Here is a 20298-nt window from a genome sequence, read left to right on the forward strand (position 1 = left end):
GTTATACTCTGCCAACAGAGCTCTGCAAATCTTACACACTGGACCTTTTGTAATCTTTAATCAGGAGAATGATCTCATTTAGGTTGAAGATTCTGCAGCTACTGTTAATATTTCTGCTGGGAAGACAAATGAAACGAGTGCAAAGAGACACAGAAAAGACAAGCTGTCTTTACAGTGTTTTAATCTGGGTGTCCTCTTCTGTGTAGAGGGGTTTGGGGGCCTTTTACATGTCTTTGTCCAGGGGCCCATTCTGCTATAATGTGTTCCTTGTTTCAGATGTAGTAAAATAGACCTTTAATTGTTCATTCAGGTCGAGTCCACATCAACAGCAAGAATCCTTTCTGTCTGGGCAGCACACAAACTTTTCTTTTCACTTTCTTTGTTTATTGGGAGGCCAGTTTTTTGCCTCCAAAGCTTTTTATCTGCAGACATTTGTGACACTGTCGGCTCTTGATTACTATTTTAAAGACTATTTTAAGCCTTGAGTGGTTCAATTTTTAACTTTTGTTGCTAAGCAATGTTGGCCAAAACTCTGCTTATTGGCTAGAGCTGGCACTTTTGCCTGGCAACATTACCTGATTGTGTATTCTGGAGACACTGGCAAGAGCTTCCAGTTGCAGACAAACTCTTCTGCAAAGATGGCTCGGGCTGTTTCTGTGCAGAGGGCCCTGCGTGATTTTCACCAGCCTGTCCCTAAATGCATCACATCTGAGGATGAAGACAACGTGTTTTGTGATTTTTATAAAATAAGGGCTTCATTTAATAAGCCGTTTCCCTGCGTGTATTTGACTTTGAATAAACTCCTGACTGGCAGACAGTGGCAGGCCTCCGGTTCAGGAGATGAAGGAGGGTCAATTAAGAATCTGGCTGAAGCACCGTATTTTTTACAAGATTTAAGGAGAAAATTCTAGTCGAGACCGAGTCAAGTTGTGGTTCATTAGCACAATATATTCTGAAATCACCTGAAGCTGCCTGGAGCTCCAAGGTTCAATTTATTAATCCACAAAAACACAGTTTCCAGCGCTCCCATCCTAATTAACCAGCGCTGATTACCAAAAGAATATCCTTAAAATAAAACCATAGACACAAACAACATGAAACTGTGCAGAGAAGTTGTCTTTTGTCCTGGAAAAGTAAAGTTAGAGTTCTAAAACTGGACTGCTGCAAATCAAACTCATCAATCACTCAATCAATCAAACGTTCGTACTGGTGAGAACAACTCAAACTGCTTTAGAGATGATATTAAGACAATTATTTTATAATTTACTGTGTTTTTTAAAGATTTTCTGCAAAATGTAAAAATCGTGAAAACCATTTATCACAATTTCCCAGAGCTCAAAGTAACGTCTTCAAATTGCTTAATTTTGCCAAGCAACAGTAAAAAAAATGACAATGAAAAGCAGCAAATCCTCTCATGTAAACCAGCAACATGTAAAACCCCAACATTCAAGCATCAGTACTGCAGTCTAAATACTGAACTGGAGCCACAGACAGTAAATTAAATAAGTCAAATCTCTTTTTGATAAATGATTTATGGTTTAAACAAGTTGTTTCCCTCACGCACCTCCGTCCAAAACTCAGGCGGGTCGTCTGCAGGGACACAGGAGCACGAGACGAGCCGAACATCATTATCATCATCACAACATTAAACGAGACGGACGCTGTAGATTGATCAGCTGATTATACCTGTGTCAGCTGTCTGTAAATGTAAAGCTGAGCTTCAGGATAACTTCTGCATTAATCTTAACTCTGATTAACATGAAAAACAAATTTCAAAGGAGGACATGCTGTTGTTTTTCTTCATCTCTGATGACATATAATGGTCATTTTATGATGTAGTGCAGTAAATATATACAGATTTCTCCTTTAAGAAGCTGGAACCTGCAAATGTTTGGACATGTCCACTTGAAACAGGGGCTGAAACTATTAATCGATTATCAAAATAATTGACATCTAATTTAATTTTGATCAACTGCTCATTGCAGCTCGAGTAAACAGTCTTGACACTAATGCACATGAGATATTAAAATATTGAATATAAAACCAATAAATCTGTAAAAGAGATAAAAGACAATGACATATAAACCAGGTAAGAAGGAGTAAAACAAACAAATAACTGCTGCTAAAGATCTACATTTGACTTCTGATCTTGGGGGCAAAAAAATATTGATTATCTTTAATCCAAGTATTGAAACAGATTTGGAGTTTGACTAAATGTTTAATCTGTCACAATGTAATCAGTATTCTTAATTAACAAGATAGATAGATAGATAGATAGATAGATAGATAGATAGATAGATAGATAGATAGTAATAAAATAACAAAAATACACAGTTTTCTGTCCAAAATACAGTTAAATAAGGTGCAGATGAGGACAAAGGCACTGAAAGATCTATAAAAGTCTTGATACAGTCCAATATTCTGGTGTGCAAAATGATAATTATATTGATTATAATAGTTACAAATGATATATAATAATATAAACCCTTTGACCACAGTCAGAGGTCAGTGAATCAGCAGAAAGTCCACCTCTGCTCCTGAACTCACTCGTAAACTGAACATATATGGTATATGATGAGGAGTGAGAGGCAGGCTGCAGTTCTCAGCTCCTCCTGTAGGTGTCACTCTCTGTCATCTTTTCACTGAACCTGTGGCGGTGATGTTTCCACATTTATTGCATCTGATCAGCTACAACAAGCCCATTTATCAAAAATACATGAGCCTGATTAAATGCAGACAGCAATCTGCCGAACAGGGAAACTAAACTTCCACACACACTCACTCACACACACACTCACTCACTCACACACACACACACACACACACACCTCTGGCTCAGTTTTCTTTAGATGCTGATTGAACATGAGGCCGTGATGCTGCTGGTGTTTGTGAGGTCAGCTCCAGATCAAACAGGTGTTCGCACAAAATCAACACAACAAACATTTTATCTACATTTTCAAAATGATGCAAACACTCGCTTTGACTCTAACAAGCTTCAGGAAAATAAATCAAAGCTAGATGTTGTAAATAAACAGGATACTGTACATCAACGGTTTTAAAAGTGCGGTCCGGGGACCAACAGGGGCCCTTGAGTGAGTTGTAGGGGGTCCCTAGCAAAAGCAGGACCAGAATATTTCAACTTCTATCACATTTGTTTTAAGTTGGAAAAACAAGGGAATAAATACAGTTTGTGGTCTTGACTGATTTAAATTTATAGTGACCTTAGTTTGATTATTGATTAACTTTGTTACTCAAACCTAAAATTAAAAAATACTTAGAGAGAGGGGGTTCCTGAGGACTAAATCTCCTCAAATTGGGGGTTAAAGTGCATTTATTGTAGGGGTCCTTGACATGAAAAAGTTTGCTAACAAATAAATGAGGGATGCAAATAATGATTATTTTCATTGTTGACTAATATGTTGATTATTTTCTCAGTTGATGGATTAGTTGTTTGGTCCATAAAATGTCAGAAAATGGTGAAAAATGTCTATCAGTGTTTCCTAACATCCAAAATTATGTCCTCAAATGTCTTGTTTTCTCCAAATATATTTAGTGTAATTCCATAAAATAGTAAATTATTCACATTTAAGAAGCTGAAATCGAAGAATTTGGACTTTTTTTTGGCTTAAAAGGTGACTCAAACGGATTACCAAAATAGTCATAGTTGATAATAAATGAATTGCTGCAGCTCTACATCAAACAGGTGTTTAAATATCAAAATAACATACATGATTATTGAATGTATTATTGACTTTTTAAGGAGGAAGAGCTTCTGTCAACATTTGCTTTTGACTATAATAAGGTTTAGGACAATAAATCATAGTGAGATTTAGTGAAAACAGGATAATGTACATCATAATAAAACGATAAGTTCCATCAGAAAGGTTGCGTGGGGACAGCACTGCAGATAAAAGCGTCTTTATGTTGATTTAAGTCATTATAAACTGAATACAGAGCATCACCTGTGCTGCAGCCGTGTCAGGCTGCGTTCAACACTTCAACAATTCAAACTTTTCTGGACATTTTCATGCCAGCTCTGGATCAAGCAAATGTTTGAAGAGCATTAACATTTTTAAACCATCACACCATACATTTGTGTTAGGTAGGTTCAGACAGGAAGGATGAAATCAGACAGGAAACTTAAATCTTGTGCAGAAAGGTGTATGTATTCCAAAAAACTCAAGGAAATTGCATTTGTGAACATAAAAAGGGACAAAACACACATGAGCTGTTGAATCTAAGAGAAAACTTATTCTAAATCAGAGCTTAATATGTCAAAATAAGTCTCATTCACATTGAAAATGTAAAAAAAAAATCAAAATGGTATATATTATAGTTCCATCAGAAATGTTGCAGAGGCAGCGTGGAGACAGAACTGCAGGTAAAAGCAGCTTTGCGTCACAAAGTCAATAATCATAATAAACTGAACACGAAGCCCCACATGTGCTCTAAGGATTATATATGAAGGTTACAGAGGTGTTTAACAGGCCAACATGCTGGAAGTCAGTTTGTTACATCAGCTCTGGATCAAACAGGTGTTCTCAGGTGTATTTTTACATTTTATTTACATGTTCAAGAAGATGAGCTTTTGCAAACCTTTACTTTTGACTATAATAAGATTTATAAGGATAAATCATTGTGGAAAACAGGACAGTATAAGTCAGCACAGTGACAGCACTGCAGATAAAAGTGGCTTTACATCACATAAAGTCACTGTAAAGTGAATATAGAGCACCACATGTGCTGGACGGCTAACGTGATGTGTGGTAACAGGGCAACAAGGAGCAAATGAACATTTGATATATCATCACACCATAAATTCTGTTTGCATTTTCAGGAAGATGAACTTCCGCAACCATTTACTTTTTGATTAAAACAGGCTTTTGGAAAATAAATCATGGTTGAATACAGTAAAAAAAACAAAAAACAAAAACATGATAGTATAAATTATAGAGAAACCATAAGTCAGCATGGTGACAGGACTGCATATAAAAGTGGCTTTGCATCATATAGAGTCATTACAAAGTGAATATAGAGCCTCAGAGGCAAAGCAAATGAACATTTTTTTTAATCATCACACCATAAATTCTGTTTGCATTTTCAGGGAGATGAGCTTCTGCAACCATTTACTTTTTGATGAAACAGCCTTTCTGAAAATAAATCAGTTGGATATTGTTAAAAACAGGATACTAAACATTACAGTGAAACCATAAGTCAGCACGGTGACAGCACTGCAGATAAAAGTGACTTTGCATCACGTAAAGTCTCCATAAACTCTACATAGAGTGGTGTAATGAACACATATGAAGGTTGTAGTGGTGTGTAGTACCAGCCGCCCATGCTGTCAGTCATCACACACACACACACACACACACACACACACACACACACCGGTGCAGCTCCGGGCTGCAGCAGGGGGACAGGGGGGGAGCGTGGCTGCAACATGCCTGCGCCTCTCCACCGCAGCCCGAGCAGCCGTGCCAGGCAGCGTCTGTCCAGCCCGCAGCGCCATAATCAAACTTTTCTGTACATTTTCACGTCACCTGGACGCCAAACATAAATTTGGCATCCTATGCAAATATATGCTGACGTAAAAGATCATGTGGTTTTTGTCGTCGATCCCCCCTATGAGCAACGAGGAGGCTTTTTTTTCTCCTCTCTACTGTTGTCTTTAGGTTAGCTATGCTACAATCTTTACTGTACCCAGCGCTAGCTATATGCGCCCCGCACCGCACCACTCTGGATATCTGGGAATAATCAACTTCAGGCTGTCGCACCCTGCGCCCAGAGACCCGCACACAGGTAGGACACACGGGAAACTTCTTCTTTATTTAACTCCTGGACGCAAATGTGGACCAAAGTGACCGCAAAAGTGAAGTTATTAAAGCGGCTTGGTTGCAGGCAGACTAGCCTGTCTGTCTGTGCCTGCTGCCCGGGCTGCTGCTGCTGCTGCTAACCGACCGTCCGTCCGTCCCTCCATCACAGGCTCTCCTCAGAGTGGGAATCACCTCGCAGACCTCCAGCAGCCAAACTAGAATTAAAACAGTTAGACACCTGGCTGTCAGGAACTTTAACTGCTGTGTGTGTGTGTGTCTGCTCTCGGGTTTTATTTGAGAACCAGACAAGTGAATGTCATCCGGCTGTGGTGCTTTTTTTTCTGGGAGCCAACTTTTGCCGTCCCCCCTCCACCCCCGGTGAAAGTGCACATAATAAATTTATTAGCCAGCGGAGCTAGCCGCTAGCCAGTTAGCCCCCGTCTGAGTGAGTGTGAGTGCCCGGTGGAGCTAAGTGCTTTAGCTTTAGCCTTTTCCCCGCACACAGCAGCACAAACGTGGCTGCTGCTGCCCGTCTCTGGATCTTTCATGTCGGCGTTTGTTTTGGCGTCACTCCGCCGAGCCGAGCACACAATAATCCCGGTGTGTGTGAGTCTGTGACTCGGTGTCGGTGGAGAGTCGGTGACAGTTTGGTCTGTAGTGTCGGCTCGAGTGTTGTTGTTGCCCGCTGAATGTGAGGTTCAAACGGGGAGAGCGAGCAGACAGCCAGTCTGGCTGGTTGGGTCATCTGAGGTGAAGCCGCCGTCAGCGGGCTGTACAGAAACACACTGGCTGCTGGTTTTTAACTGGTTTACACACAAACCGACCAGTACAGAATAACGGATGTTAGATTTTTAACTGGTTTACGTTTTCAGACAAACTGTCTTTAACGTTAGAGTCGCTTTTATGCCTGTTTTGTGTAGATACGGACCGTTGGTGTACATACTGTAACGTTACGATTAAAGCCGATTAATTTCATATTAAACTGTTTAATATCGAAACGCGCCGATGGTTTGTCTGTTTTAAAGCTTTAATTTCACACATATAAGTCGATTAAGTTTGTTGAATTGTGTTATTTAACTCGTTTAATGTAAACGAACTGTCGTAGATCTGGTTGCCTGTTTGGTGAACAGACGTTGACTTCATGCCAGTTAATGGCAAACTGGTTTCCGACTGGTTTCAGGCTGTCAGTATGTGCAATATTCTGGTTTTAAACCGACAGTCTGTTCCTTATCTAAAGAGTCCAGTTTTTATCTGGCTTATAAAGAAATTTACTGTCCGTTACATTGATGTTAGACTGGTTTTTAACTGGTTTATACAGAAATAAGGTGTCACTATGTGCAGTATTGTGGTTTTTATATAAGAAACAGACCGTCAGTTTCTTTCTTGGTCAGTTAAGACTACACTAACTGTCTGTTACCTTCATGTTAGGGCGCTTTATGCAGAAATAAACTGTCCTCATGTACAGTATTCCTGTTGTAAAGTGTTTAAGGCAGAAATAATCTGTCAGTATGTACAGTATCCTGGTTTTAAACTGTTTTATATAAGAAAATTGTTGTCAAACTGGTTTTTAACTGTTTTTTAAATACACTGACTGCCAATTATAAATATTTTAACTGGTTAAAATGCAGAAATAAGCTGCCCCTCTGTACAGCTGTAATGTGTATAAAACAGAAATAATCTGTCTAATATTCTGGTTTTAAACGGTTTCATATAAGAATCAGACTGTCGGGCTGGTTTTTAACTGGTTTATAAAGAAACCGTCTTAACGTTAAACTGGTTTTGAATTGGTTTAAAGCAGATATAAACTGTCCCTGTGTTCGGTATTCTGGTTTTAAACTGTTTTATATAAGAAAGTCAGCCTGACTTTTAACTGGTTTACACAGAAATGAACTGTCTGTTACCTTAATGGTTGACTGGTTTTGAACTGGTTTATGCAGAAATAAACTGTCACTGTGGACAGTAGACCAGTTGCAAAGTGTTTTAAGGCAGAAATATTCTGTCAGGATTCTGGTTGTAAACTGCCTTGATGTTAGACTGGTTTTCAACTGGTGTGGACCAGCAGATAATATGGTTGCTCTATTTTTAAACTGGTTTATGTATTTACATGAACTGTTTTAAACATTAGTCACTTTAATGACTGTTTTTTATTTACCACAGGCACAGACTTAAACATTACAACTGAAACATTCAAAAGATCTTTGGTTAATGATTTTTAACATCTTTAACTGGTTTATATGGAGACAAATAAGTTTGTGATCATGTTATTTAAGTCTCGTAACGTCAGATACAAACAAACTGTCACACAGAGAAGGACTGGTCGCCTGTTTGGTCCACAGATGTTGACTTCATGTCACTGACTGTCAGTTTGTACAATATTCTGATTTTAAACTGTTTTATATATGAACCAGACTGTCAGTTTAAGCTTTTAACTGTTTTTTTAAGAAACTGATTGTCAGTTACCGTAATGGTTTTTAACTGGTTAGAGAAAGGACCAGCAGACTGTATGGTTGGTCAGTTTTTATCTGGTAGATACAGATGTTTGGTGTTCATACTAGTTTGATATTAACCAGTTTAATATTGAAACACATTTTTATAGAAATGAACCAGTAAATGCCATTTTAGTTATTCCATTTTTAACAGGTTTGTGTGTTTAAATAAGCTATTTTAACATTAAAATGGTCAAAGTTTAGCACAGATACAGACGGTTGGTGATTATACTGTATCAGACTGTTTAATATCGAGCTGATCATTGCAGATACATGATTTATGATTTTTATGCCTTTAACTGGTTTTTATGGAGACAAATGAGTTGTTATGTTATTTCACTTGTTTAATGTAAACGAACTGTCGTAGATCTGGTTCAGAGAAGAACTGGTTTCCTGTTTGGTGAGCAGATGCTGACTTCACACCAGTTAATGGCGCACTGGTTTCCTACTGGTTTTGGGCTGTCAGTATGTGCAGTTTTCTGGTTTCAAATTGTTTTGGTTTTTAACTGGTTCACCTTGGTATTAGACTGGTTTGTCTGGAAACCAGTGTGTACGCGGGCTGGTTTTAATACATTGCTGATGTAAAGGGTTTGTATGTAAGAAGAGTTTTACAGAAACCTGTTGTAATAAGGACATACTGGTTTATTTGGTGTGTTGACCCAGATTGTGCATAAGGAGATGTGTGTTTCTGAGCTGGTATATTGTGTGTGTGTAGAGCAGCATTGACGGTAAACAATGTGTATGTTGTTTTTTGCTCATGACCAAACTTTCCCCTCCTCAAAGTTCATCCAGTTCCTTCTCAGTATGTTCTCCGACCTCATTTTCTACCCAAATCTTGTTACATAAAATCATGAATAATTAGGTGAGCCTCGCAAGCCGGTTCAGGCCATATGCAGCATGATGTGGCGGCGCACAAAAATCCCGGCGACCTCTGACCCGAGTCGGGAGAACATAACCAACAAAAATCCTTTTGTTTTCATGCTTTCCTCGCTGTCCTCGTGTGACTCTGTACAGTTTGATTTAGTTTGAAGGACGTGCAGAGGGGAGATTTCTGTCAGGCTCAGAGGAACAGGTGTGTAAACTGAATTTTGGGCAGGTTTTACCCTCCACCACATCCCTGACAGTGTGACTGAAGTGTGTCTTGGCTCTTGGAAAACACTAGAGAGGCTCAGATTTGGCAGCAGCTCCTCCTCTTCCTCTCTTCCTCCTCTATACTGCCCGGTGACAGCGTTAACATTCACCTCCTCGCAGCCGCTGTGCTGTATGGCTCCTTCTTCTTTTTTTTTTTTGAAAGTGTGTCAGATTTTTTAATATTATCTCCCTCTCGCCTGTTCTGGTTCATAATCACATTTCCTTTTCCATTGACCGACTTTTTTTGTCTCATATTTTGCCTCTATTGTATCGCCGCCGTGTCAGGCTTTTTAATCCTATGATATGGATGCAGGGATCAGTCAGTCATGCTGCCAGTCTCCGAATCAGAGCGCGCTCACTCGCCTGCCTGCTCGCACTCTGGCTGCTATTTATTTGTCACAAACGCCGACACACATACACACACACACACACACACACAAATACACATCACACTCAAGCTCTCGTGCGCTTTCCCTTCCCCGCTTGGAGACTTCTACACACACTCTCACATCACACACACGCTCTCGCTTTTCCTCTTCCTGCTCTGACATGCTGCTATTTCTTTGACACACACTCACACACATTTCGCCGGTTCTTGGGAAGTGCAGCTGTGATTTGCTGTTGCCACCTGACCTGTCACCCCAATCCACACACGCACACACACACACACACACACTCACACACTCACACTCAGCAGCCGTAGTAAGCTTTTATTTCACCGTTTAGACTGTTCACATCGTTGGTTTTTATTGCTGAAAATTGCCGCTCGTTGCATGTTTTTTTTTTTCATTATTTGTGACGATTGAAATGGACCCCATTCTGGGTTTGTGTTGCCCTCTATGGCATTCAGTCATGAGGGTTTATGACAGCTATACGAGCCGGAACAAACACACACACACTCATGCACGCACACACACATAGTCTTTGTTGCTCTGTCAAACTGCTATTTATTTCACACACATGCAGAAAGCATGCATGACAGCTGCATCTTCCACACATATTAAGACCTTTTTTTTTCTTTCCACTCACTCATTTTTGCTTTTATTTCACACACACACATATTTTCAGTGCTTTATGAAATAGTGAGAGGCTGTGTGTGTGGGTGTGTGTTTGGGAAAGAGAGTACGAGCATGCAGGTTGTGCGTGAGTGAAGTGCCGGTGAATTTGTGTGTGTGTGTGGTGAGTCACTGGAGAGCATGGGCTGGTCAGTGTGAGTGTGTGTGTGTGTGTCCACCCTGCTTCTCTGCTGGAGCTCTTCATGGGGAAACTCGACACACACACACACACACGCTGGCTGTGTTGGATCTGCACGGCGGCTGTTGGACCAGACCCACCTTCCACGTCGACTCTGAGGGTTTGGGGGCGAAGTTAGTGTGAACATGAACACCAGGGATCCCCATTCGACCAGATTTAACTCCTCCAGACATAAAAAGAGCTCTCACTTTACTGTTGGATCAGTTTGATTAATCTGTGCTCTCGTCTCTGGATCTGTTGTCTATCTGAAGGACGTTATGTAGTTCATGATATCTTTGGAAATCTGCAGAAATAATAAATATGCTCCTGGTTTTCTGGGGTATTTTCTGCCATGCAAACATTCTGCAGTAGAAGCTTTCAGTACACACCATGAAATCACATTTTTCTAAAGTTATGTGCTAATAATCTCCACCAATATTTGTTCATGCTGTGAAAAGGCTTTGACCCATGCACAGCAATTTTTAAATCCAAAACATTCATATCTTCCTCTAAACTCTTGGTTATTTGTTTAAAATATAATTGGCTTCAAAATTCTCCAAAATTGGCAGTTTTATCCTATCAACAACAAACTTCTGGACACACAAACAGTTGCATAGCAGCTTATAACAGCGGATATTAAAACTACATGTTTATATTCTACATCTTTAAGCATCTTTTAAATGTGCCAACCAGGAGATGATGCTGCAGCTCGACCGATAAATCGTCCCTGCTGATACATCAGCTGATATTGGCTTGAAGCAGATATATCATATCTATATATGTTTTCTAATAATTGACAGGACTTTTCAGTACAAACACGAGGTCATTTAGAATAAGGCTGCATGATGTGGTCATATTGTGATTACTTTGACTGAAATTGTGATGTGCGATATGATTAGTGGGAATGATCATTTTTGCATTACAGTTTTCATTTTTACTGAACAAATGAAATGATTAAAACTGTGATTATGTCACACTTGTTGTACCAAAAAAACATGTTTTCCTTCACCTGGAGAGCAGGATTTTTAGGCTGCGGCATCTCTGCAGCACTACGGCGCTTCATTATAAAGCTGTTTTCTCACACACTTTTCCTTTTTCAAAAAATTGCAGTTTTGGTTCTGTGATTTGGATTTTGCACTTGGTCATGTAGCAATTTTGATAACATTGCAATTAAATGTGAAGCCCTAATTTAGCAACGGTGCCTCCGTTACATATTCTGACAGGATTTTATAACAGTTGGATGAAAGTGAGGTTTTTGTAGGTTGAGATCTGGAGATTTTTCATCTTTAAAATGTCCCACTGAGTTTGTGTCCTGGTTACAATTTTAAAATAAAAAAACCCTGGAGCCCATCTGATATATCATTTATCTGAAATGAAACTTGTTGACAGAACCTAATGCAACTTTTTACTTTTTGAAAGTTACACATGCAGCATTTTATGTACATTTGATCCTTTTTCTTAATTAAAGTTTAGTCGATTTAATTTCTGTAGTCCCACATCAAAACAGATTCTCGGGGGAACCCTTCATATAGAGCAGGTCTAGACTTCAGTCTATATTTTATTATTTATAGAGACTCAACACCTGTCGTCAAGAGCAACCACCAAGGTGACAGTGGTGATGACAAACTTCTTTTTAAAGTTTAATATATATAGATTTTTTTTTTCTTTTTTTTTAAATTCAGAGTTACTAATAATTATTAAATTTCCAGTCAAGTTTGTTTCAGTGAAAGTTTGATGCCATTTTGGACAATCGAGGCAAGTCAAAAACCATGTTGGGCAAGTAAATGTGGTAACTCACTTGCGCTATCTGGCAAGTGGTAAAAAGGAATTCAACTCTTGGAATATTTTGATAATCGATTGATCTTTAAGGTAGTTTTTCATGTAAAATGTCAGGAAATGCAGTTTTCAGCCTCTCAGATATGGAGATTTATGGAGAATATCTTTGGGTTTTGGACAGACAAAACAAGATATTTAAAGACGTCACACTGGATGTTTGTCTCTTAGCTTTTATAGATGCTGCAGCCCCAGATTAAACATGACAGTTACCTTCAGTCTTTGTTGTTATTTGACCAATCAGCAGTGAGTGATGTATCTGACCTGCCAATAGCATCTTCAGTTGACACAGAGTCTGTGCTGATGGTTACCGGGACGTTATTATGAGCAGTTTGTCGTTTTTCATAACATTCGACAAGTTTTCAACCTGTTTGACAGACACTGAGTCCAGAGAACCTCAAAGTGGACCGATCACAGAAATGAAAACATCCTTCAGGCACAATACACCAACATCGTTAAACTGTTGACCTCCGCTGGATTATTTATACAGAGAACCGAGAGTCCACCCTGCTGGAGACCCTGTGAGATTGAAACCAGTCTCTTGACTAAATAAAGAACGTTTCTCTTTGTTCTGCCTGAGAGTGCCTGAAGAACGTTTTATTCTCTGCAACCAATTGAAGAAATATGTGGAAGCAGACATAAGAGTGATGAATGAATGAACAAGTGTGTGTAAGTTCATGTACATCAACCTGTACGGCTGCGTCTCATTCAAGCTTTTTTTTTTTGGTATTTTTGTGGCCATTTTTCTGTTGGTATTTCTTCTGGCTCCGGCACAGTCAGATGACGTCCTCATTCTTAATCCCGCCAAAGCTCTGATTGCTTTTTTGGTTGAGGAGACAGCCGTCAATGAGCACAACACCAGACTTTGAATCATTTGAATCACCAAAACAATCTGAGATGTGGTCAGCGATTCAGAAGACTGGAACCAGGGGAATATGATTTATCACCCAGCACAGAGTTTGATGTGTAAATATGAATCTCTACATACATTTGTAAATAATCCTCCAGAGGCCTGTTTTCATCTGCAAGAAATTCTCCTTTTGGTTTACTCGCCTGCACCAGCAGCTCACGCGTGCAGTGGAGCTGAACTGTGTCAGACACCAGTGTGGTAGAGACGGGCAGTGAAAATACTTTAAAATCGATGAAAATGTATTTAGTCATTTACCTCTTTTAACATTTGGTTTCCATATTGGCAAATTCAAGGTTGCCCGTTAATCCAGAACCCCAATCGTCTGAAAAATGTCCCACTGGACTGAAAACCTATTTATCCGACAGCCTGTTATCCCAAATACAAATGCCCACTTCTCCAAAGACTGCAGCTGTGTATATTTGGAACAATTTTCCTTTCCTTCCTAGGAGAAATGGGCTTTCGGTCCACTGGGACATTCTCAGACTGTTGTGGTTTTGGAATAATGGGCTGTTGGAACCAGGGTAGGGAACTGAAACCCACTGCCAATATGGCACTGGTTCTGATACAGTTAGTGCCTAACTGACCAAACTGCAACAAGGGTTTTGGTGCCTCATGCCTGAGCAGTTAACGTTAGCCTACTGTTAGCTAGTAGCTACTGTCAACATGGTTAAAATGCTGAGCTAAATGGTCTAATGTGTGGTTGTGTTTTGCCTGAAAGGATTCCAACACCAGGCGAGACGTCTGACAGTTTCTGTGTAAAGGGGGAAACATCTGGCAACGAATGGGATACACATGAAAGTGGAGGGGTGTACCGTGCTCGACTGCTTGTGTGACCCCCGTACTAACCTCATCAAATGGCAGTGAGGGCCGCTGATGACAGCAGCATTCCCTCAGGTCAACAAATGTAATAATATTTCTGCAAAAGAATCGCAGTTTGAAGTTTGAAGATGAAGTTTGTAAATTCAAAATTTAAATTAATGTTGTTATCTCTGTTAGGCATGAAGCTTGTCCACAGCTAGTCTCACATATGACTGAACGGATTAGCCTGTTTTTTTTTTGTGTGCATTCATGACTGTATGCTGAAGGACCTCTGTGATTCATAGTTATTGAAAAACCTTAAGAAACCTTTTTATTTATGCCTCCACACCAGCGACAGCCACTACCAGAGTTCTGCTTTAAACTGATGAAAGTTAATATATTGTTGAGATTTTCCTGAGCAGTTACAAAAAAAGCAGCTGTTTAATTTCGTTGACCGTCATTTTGTGCTTCTGTTTTATAGACAGTAATCACGGTACCTTTTTTTAAAAGTATCCTTTTAGTACTGGATATTGGAAAAAAACAAAACAAACGATACCCAACCCTACTGGGAACAATGGGCGGTTCCCAGTTCAAGAGCTGCTGATTGAGTCATCCAGTAATCAGAACGTCTGTATTGGTTATTAAAAATCAGATATTATTCAGTATCATCCATATCTGATGTGGCTCCTTCTGCATCACTTTCTTCATTTGATTGTTGCTTCTCTTGTATCATTAATCAATATTATCCCGTCTGTGTGTTTGGGAAGTACAACCGGAATCTAACCTAATGACAAAATATTGATCTCGATCATATTAGTGTGGAATAAATGTGTACAACAACAGAAATATTAATGATAATGGAGTTTCATGCTGCTTCAGAGGCTCCTCCACTCTGCCAGGAATAACTGGGGGAAACACTGAATATACTTGTAATTGTTTGAAATGTTTTGGCAGGAGGAGGCTAAATTTTAGGATATTGAAAACTGGCACAAAACAGCAGATTGAGTCCAAAAATATCATCTTCGAAAAACCTGTATTCAAACCAGAAAATAGAGCAGATGATTTACTGTACATCCTCATGGCATGCTCCTAAAAATGTAATCTGTGCAGGAATAATATCTCTAAATACAATGACAGGGAAAAATAAAATACATGATGAATGCAAATGAGTTATTTTTGCAGATGAGATAAAACAAGCTCCGTCGTGGTTGTGTGCTTGTCAGCTGAGAGCTCTGTAGAGTAATTAATATTAATGTAACATGCAAATAAAACAGTGAGACTTCACTTCTGTCGTCTGCATGAAGGGAGGTATAGAAAGCTCGTCTTCATCTGGCGCTGCAGGGAGCCGCGTGACGGATAAACAAACCAACAGTCAACATGTCGTCCGCCACATGATGAAGCGTCTGTCTGGACCAATCACTGACAAATATGTCACCTTGTTTTGGAGCTGCAACTGTGGTTTCCCCTCTGGGCCAATCAGCTTAACATCGATCTGTAGTTCAGTCCCGCCCACAGCTTCATCAGCGGGGAGAAGCAGCACAGAGGGAGGTCACATGATGTTACAGAGTCAGATGTAATGAAAGGAACCAAAAAACAAACATAATTGGACAGATTATAAAATTAAATGTACATATGGGCCCAGTAATACACACCGGCAGTTGTACATCCATTTGCTGCAAATAAATACCACTGAAATTATGAGAATTTATATTATTCAAATTAAATTGAACAAATAACAACTTTAGTTATTAAGAATTAGGATTTTCAGATATTATAATCAGTGATCAGGAAGATACACCTCTTTGTTTCATCAGGGTTTAACTGTCCTAATGAATATTTTAATCTGTGTTTTTCTTAGAGGTCAACTTTGAAGAACTTCATTTGCATTTCATTTGTATCTAAAAAAGCAGATCAATTTACTGTAGCTGCCGTGTGTTGAGTAGCGTCACTGTAGAGATATTTAAAATAATCACTACATGTTGGGCTGCAGCTAAAAACTATTTTCATTATCAGTTATTCTGCTGATTATTTTCTCACTTAATTAAATTTATAATTTGGTCAAAATATCTACAGTGACAATTTCAAAGAGCCCAGGGTCCCATCAACTGTCATTATCCCAACTATATTTTCACATAATGTAAAGAAAAGCAGCAAACAGAGAAGAGAGAAATTTTTCTTGAAAAAAAAAAAAAATAGCTGCAGATTAATGTCCTCAAATGTCTTTTTTTGTCCACAGCCCAAGAATCAGAGAATTTGGCAAAAAAAAGCTCAAGCTGATTAATTGATTATTAAAATAGTTGGCAATTAATTTAATAATCTATTAATCACTGCAGCTTTAGTTGTGACGGTGCTCAACTCCAGACTTAAAAAGACATTTTTAAAAATAGTGCTGGACTCTTCTGGATGGAGAAAATTATCACCTGAATTTCCTTCCTAAAATATGCAGGCCCCACTCTCTGTGAAAGTGTGTCATTTTGTCATTTTGACATAATTTACTGAATGTCCTTTAAAAAAAAACAAAAAAAACAACAACCTAGAAGCTGAATTTGTGTCTGTTTTATGCCATCAATCATCTGGTGAAAGTAGGTGTCACTTCTTTCAGATATCTCATATTTGGAGCGAAACACTTCAAAAACAGATGCTGTGTTTGTTATCGCTGCGTATATTATTTAGATTTTTTTTTCTCCCTTAAATCTCCAAGAAGTCATTTTTATTCATGAAGAGAGAAAGGAATGCTTATTTTCTCATTAAAGTCTGCAGTGTGTGTTTCTCAATTACTCAACACATGAGTGACCAGCAGCACTGATGGGCTCATCAGACAAAAAAATGTCTTAGATTAGCTCCCCTCCCCGTTCGAACCGTGATTTGTTGAAGAACCCCCTCCCCTCGTGTCTGGATCGTTAATTTGAACCTTGTTCCAAACCCTCATTTATCCAGAAAAAGCTTACCGAGCACGCTTCCCCTGTTTTCCATCAGCGTCCTCATTGATATTCATATGTTTCCTCGTGTTCACACCTGGGGGCCGCCCGCTCACGCCGCGGGCTCGTCTTGTCACGAACTCCGCCGGGAGAGGGACGCTGCCTTGCTCAAGAGAACTTCAGATGTACATGTTGTTTTTTTTTTGTTTTGTTTTTTTTTCAAGGCAGGAGAGGTGATTGTCATTCACGTTTCCCAGTATTTCCAGATTTTGCCAGCTGGTCCACAGTTGGAAACAGCCACTTTCCAGGCGAGAGGCTGTTTCTCTGAATCTGCCTGTTTTCTGCTTTTTGTGTGTTTGTGCTTGACAGCAGCTCCTCCGCTGAGCGGCCTCACACTGCTGAGACGAAGTGGAAAACTCAGCTGCTGCCACTAATGAACAGGTTAACAGTGTGGCAAGAAAAACAAATGAGTTTCACAAATTCACAGTTGGGCTCTAGGTGTACTGTATACACCGTCAGACCGTACAATCCTGTCCGTACTGTCAGTCAGCGCTGCGTATCCATTAAATTACAGCACCAGTGTCAGTAGACTACTTCTTTGTCAGCTCTGTAGGTCAGTCAGTCCAAATTTTCCACCCTTTGGTTGCCACAGTTTTGTCTCAGGAAGCTGAAATTTGGCATGGAGGCATGTGTGTGTCAGGGATGTCATGTGAGCCGACACTTCGGTACCAAGTTGATGCCTTAATTTTGAACACGTGATGGTAGTGGTGCAGCTGATGCACTTCTTCTGGATGTGACAGGGACAGTGTGAACACTGCTATAGGTTGCTTGGTTAAAGCAGCATAGAAACGTCTGCTGTCTGTGTTTTCAAAGTCCCTGGGAAACAAGAACAGCCTCACTAAATTCCACCAGGTGTGGCTGCGTCATGTAATGGCTGCACCACGTCAGCTGGAGCTGATTGCAGCTATTCTACACAATGCTTATGATTCCACCAGCAGCGCCTCGGCGCGTCCCAGAAGCGGCTCTAAGCTTCGCTTCAAATCTGCGCAGTCTGTTTTTGATGGATGCTGCATCAGTTAGCACAGAGTAGATTGAACAGGCAGGAAGTCGGACACAGAAATGCCTCCCGATGTGCAAATGTTCCACCAAGACAAGTTCCACCTCTGAATTATTTTGCAGCAGCACCGTCGTGGGATCCTGGGTTTAGCACCACTCAAGACGTTTGTGATTGGTTTAAAGACATGCAAACAAAGGCGGGGCATTTTGTTCCCATGTGTATGCTTGTAGGCAGACTTTTCTCCAGCTCAAATGTCAGAGGAAAGAGAGTAACGCCAACAAGCACTGAACAACTACAACTACATGTGTAAGATAAGAACAAAAACAACGATGGACAAATGTTTTTGTTTCTATCCTGTGGCGTCAAATTAGGTATCGAGAATCGTGGATGTTCACTAGTACTGGTATCAACCGCGTGACATCTTTAGTGTGTGTAGAGGTGGGCTAAGATAATCCAAAAATATTTTAGTGTATTTCTCTGATACCGATATAATAGATGATATGATATAACTCACTTATGTTACAGAAGTTGAACAGAAGTCTGTTGTTATCACGCAGGACGTGAACCTCGGTCTCTGGGGTGAAAGTCCTGTGTTTATTTGAGACATCCATCCGCCCTCCTCCTCCAGACTGTCTCGCTCTTTATATTATGTCACTTAACTTTTGACAGCAAATCAAAACATAACACTGGAGTGGCGCCTCCAGAAATAGAGTTAGAGGGATAACTACAGTGTCATAGTTTGAAGCACAGGGCTCTGACCAAGCTGTCATATTCGAGGCGCTGTGAGTGAAAACGGGCTCTCTGAAACACTGAATTTGAAATTTCTCATCAGATCAGATTTTGGGCTATTATTCACACAAAAACTGGAAGACATCACCCTGGGCTCTGGAAGACTGTCGCTCATCTTTCCTCTGTTTTCTGGATAAAATAAACGACAGACTGACTGATGATGAAAATACTTTATATTTGAAATCATGGTTTCACATTGAGCTGAATTTCTCTGATCAAACTGATCATTATAATTAACTTTTGGGTTTCTGAACTCCTTACTTATCTTTGCTTATGTTACCTGCAACAATATCTAGACTGCTAATAATTTAATTTAAATTTTTCCTTATTAATAATTCCGTTTACTTTAATGTCAGCAGTGGTCTATAAAATCCCAATAAATGACTGTTGTCCTTCATGTTGTCAGAACCAAAGAGATCCTCAGACTTCTTACTGAGCCTCTTCCAAGTTTCATTTTATGATTATATGACACTCAAAGAAATACAACTGCTATCCTTTAAAAGTCACTATCCAGCAAATATTTGGGTCTTTTATTACCTGCTAAACAACAAAAATTTAATCTACATCCAGCGTAATAAATAAACGACCTGTGGGACGTATTAATCGTTCCGCTTGTGGTTTTCTTCTGATTCATTTGGAGTTTGTTCCGTCTTCGCTGCCAGGTCAGAGTGGGTCAACTGGCACTCGATTCGTTTTTATTTCCCAGACGAGTTTTGGCATAAACTGGTGGGAATTACAAATGAACCCTGGATAATAGTAATAGTAATAGCGGTAAATGGCCTGTGTATGACATATTTTATGAAGTTCTACTTTCTTTAATTTGTGAGACTTTAAAACACAATCTGGTCACAAAGCTCCACTTTTGGCATCTGATGTGAAAGCTATTAGTGCAATAACATTAAAATTACATGTCATTACTAAGTATATTGAATTAAATTATGTGATGCACCTTGTAACAAAACATCAGGAGCAGCTGTGTTTTGTATGACGCAGAGTAAAACAGGTGAACAGATGTGTTTTATTGACTCTGGAGCAAAGATTAAAAAACAAAACAAAAAAAAAGCTAAAATGAAAGTACATGCATATGATAGATCAGAGATGACATTTTCTTTTTGTAATTTAAGTTCTGGTCTCACTTTAGGTTTGTCATATATACATAAGTGATAATAAATTATTTTCTTATTTGGAAAAAGAATCAAAGTTTCTATTCTCATTTTGAACTGATTGAATTAGCCTCATCCTGCCATCCTGCTGCTCTCCAAATTTAGGAATTGTAGGAATCTGGAACTCATACAGTCTCCATCTCTCCATCTCTCCATCTCTCTCT

General features: G+C 39.5%; 1 protein-coding gene across 2 annotated transcripts in view; it reads left to right on the top strand.

Annotated features, from left to right (window-relative positions):
- Nucleotides 1-4441: 4441 nt before the first annotated feature.
- Nucleotides 4442-20298, top strand: part of LOC146313557 (zinc fingers and homeoboxes protein 2-like) — a 150345-nt gene continuing 134488 nt past the window's right edge. For both annotated transcript variants that reach the window (XM_084739736.1, XM_084739737.1), the window contains exon 1: nucleotides 4442-5802. The gene's annotated coding sequence lies outside the window, so the exon portion shown is untranslated. The remainder of the gene's footprint in view (nucleotides 5803-20298) is intronic.

This window comes from Lutjanus erythropterus, chromosome 16 (assembly GCF_056507025.1).
Source record: "Lutjanus erythropterus isolate fLutEry1 chromosome 16, fLutEry1.hap2, whole genome shotgun sequence".
Lineage (NCBI taxonomy): Eukaryota > Metazoa > Chordata > Actinopteri > Lutjaniformes > Lutjanidae > Lutjanus > Lutjanus erythropterus.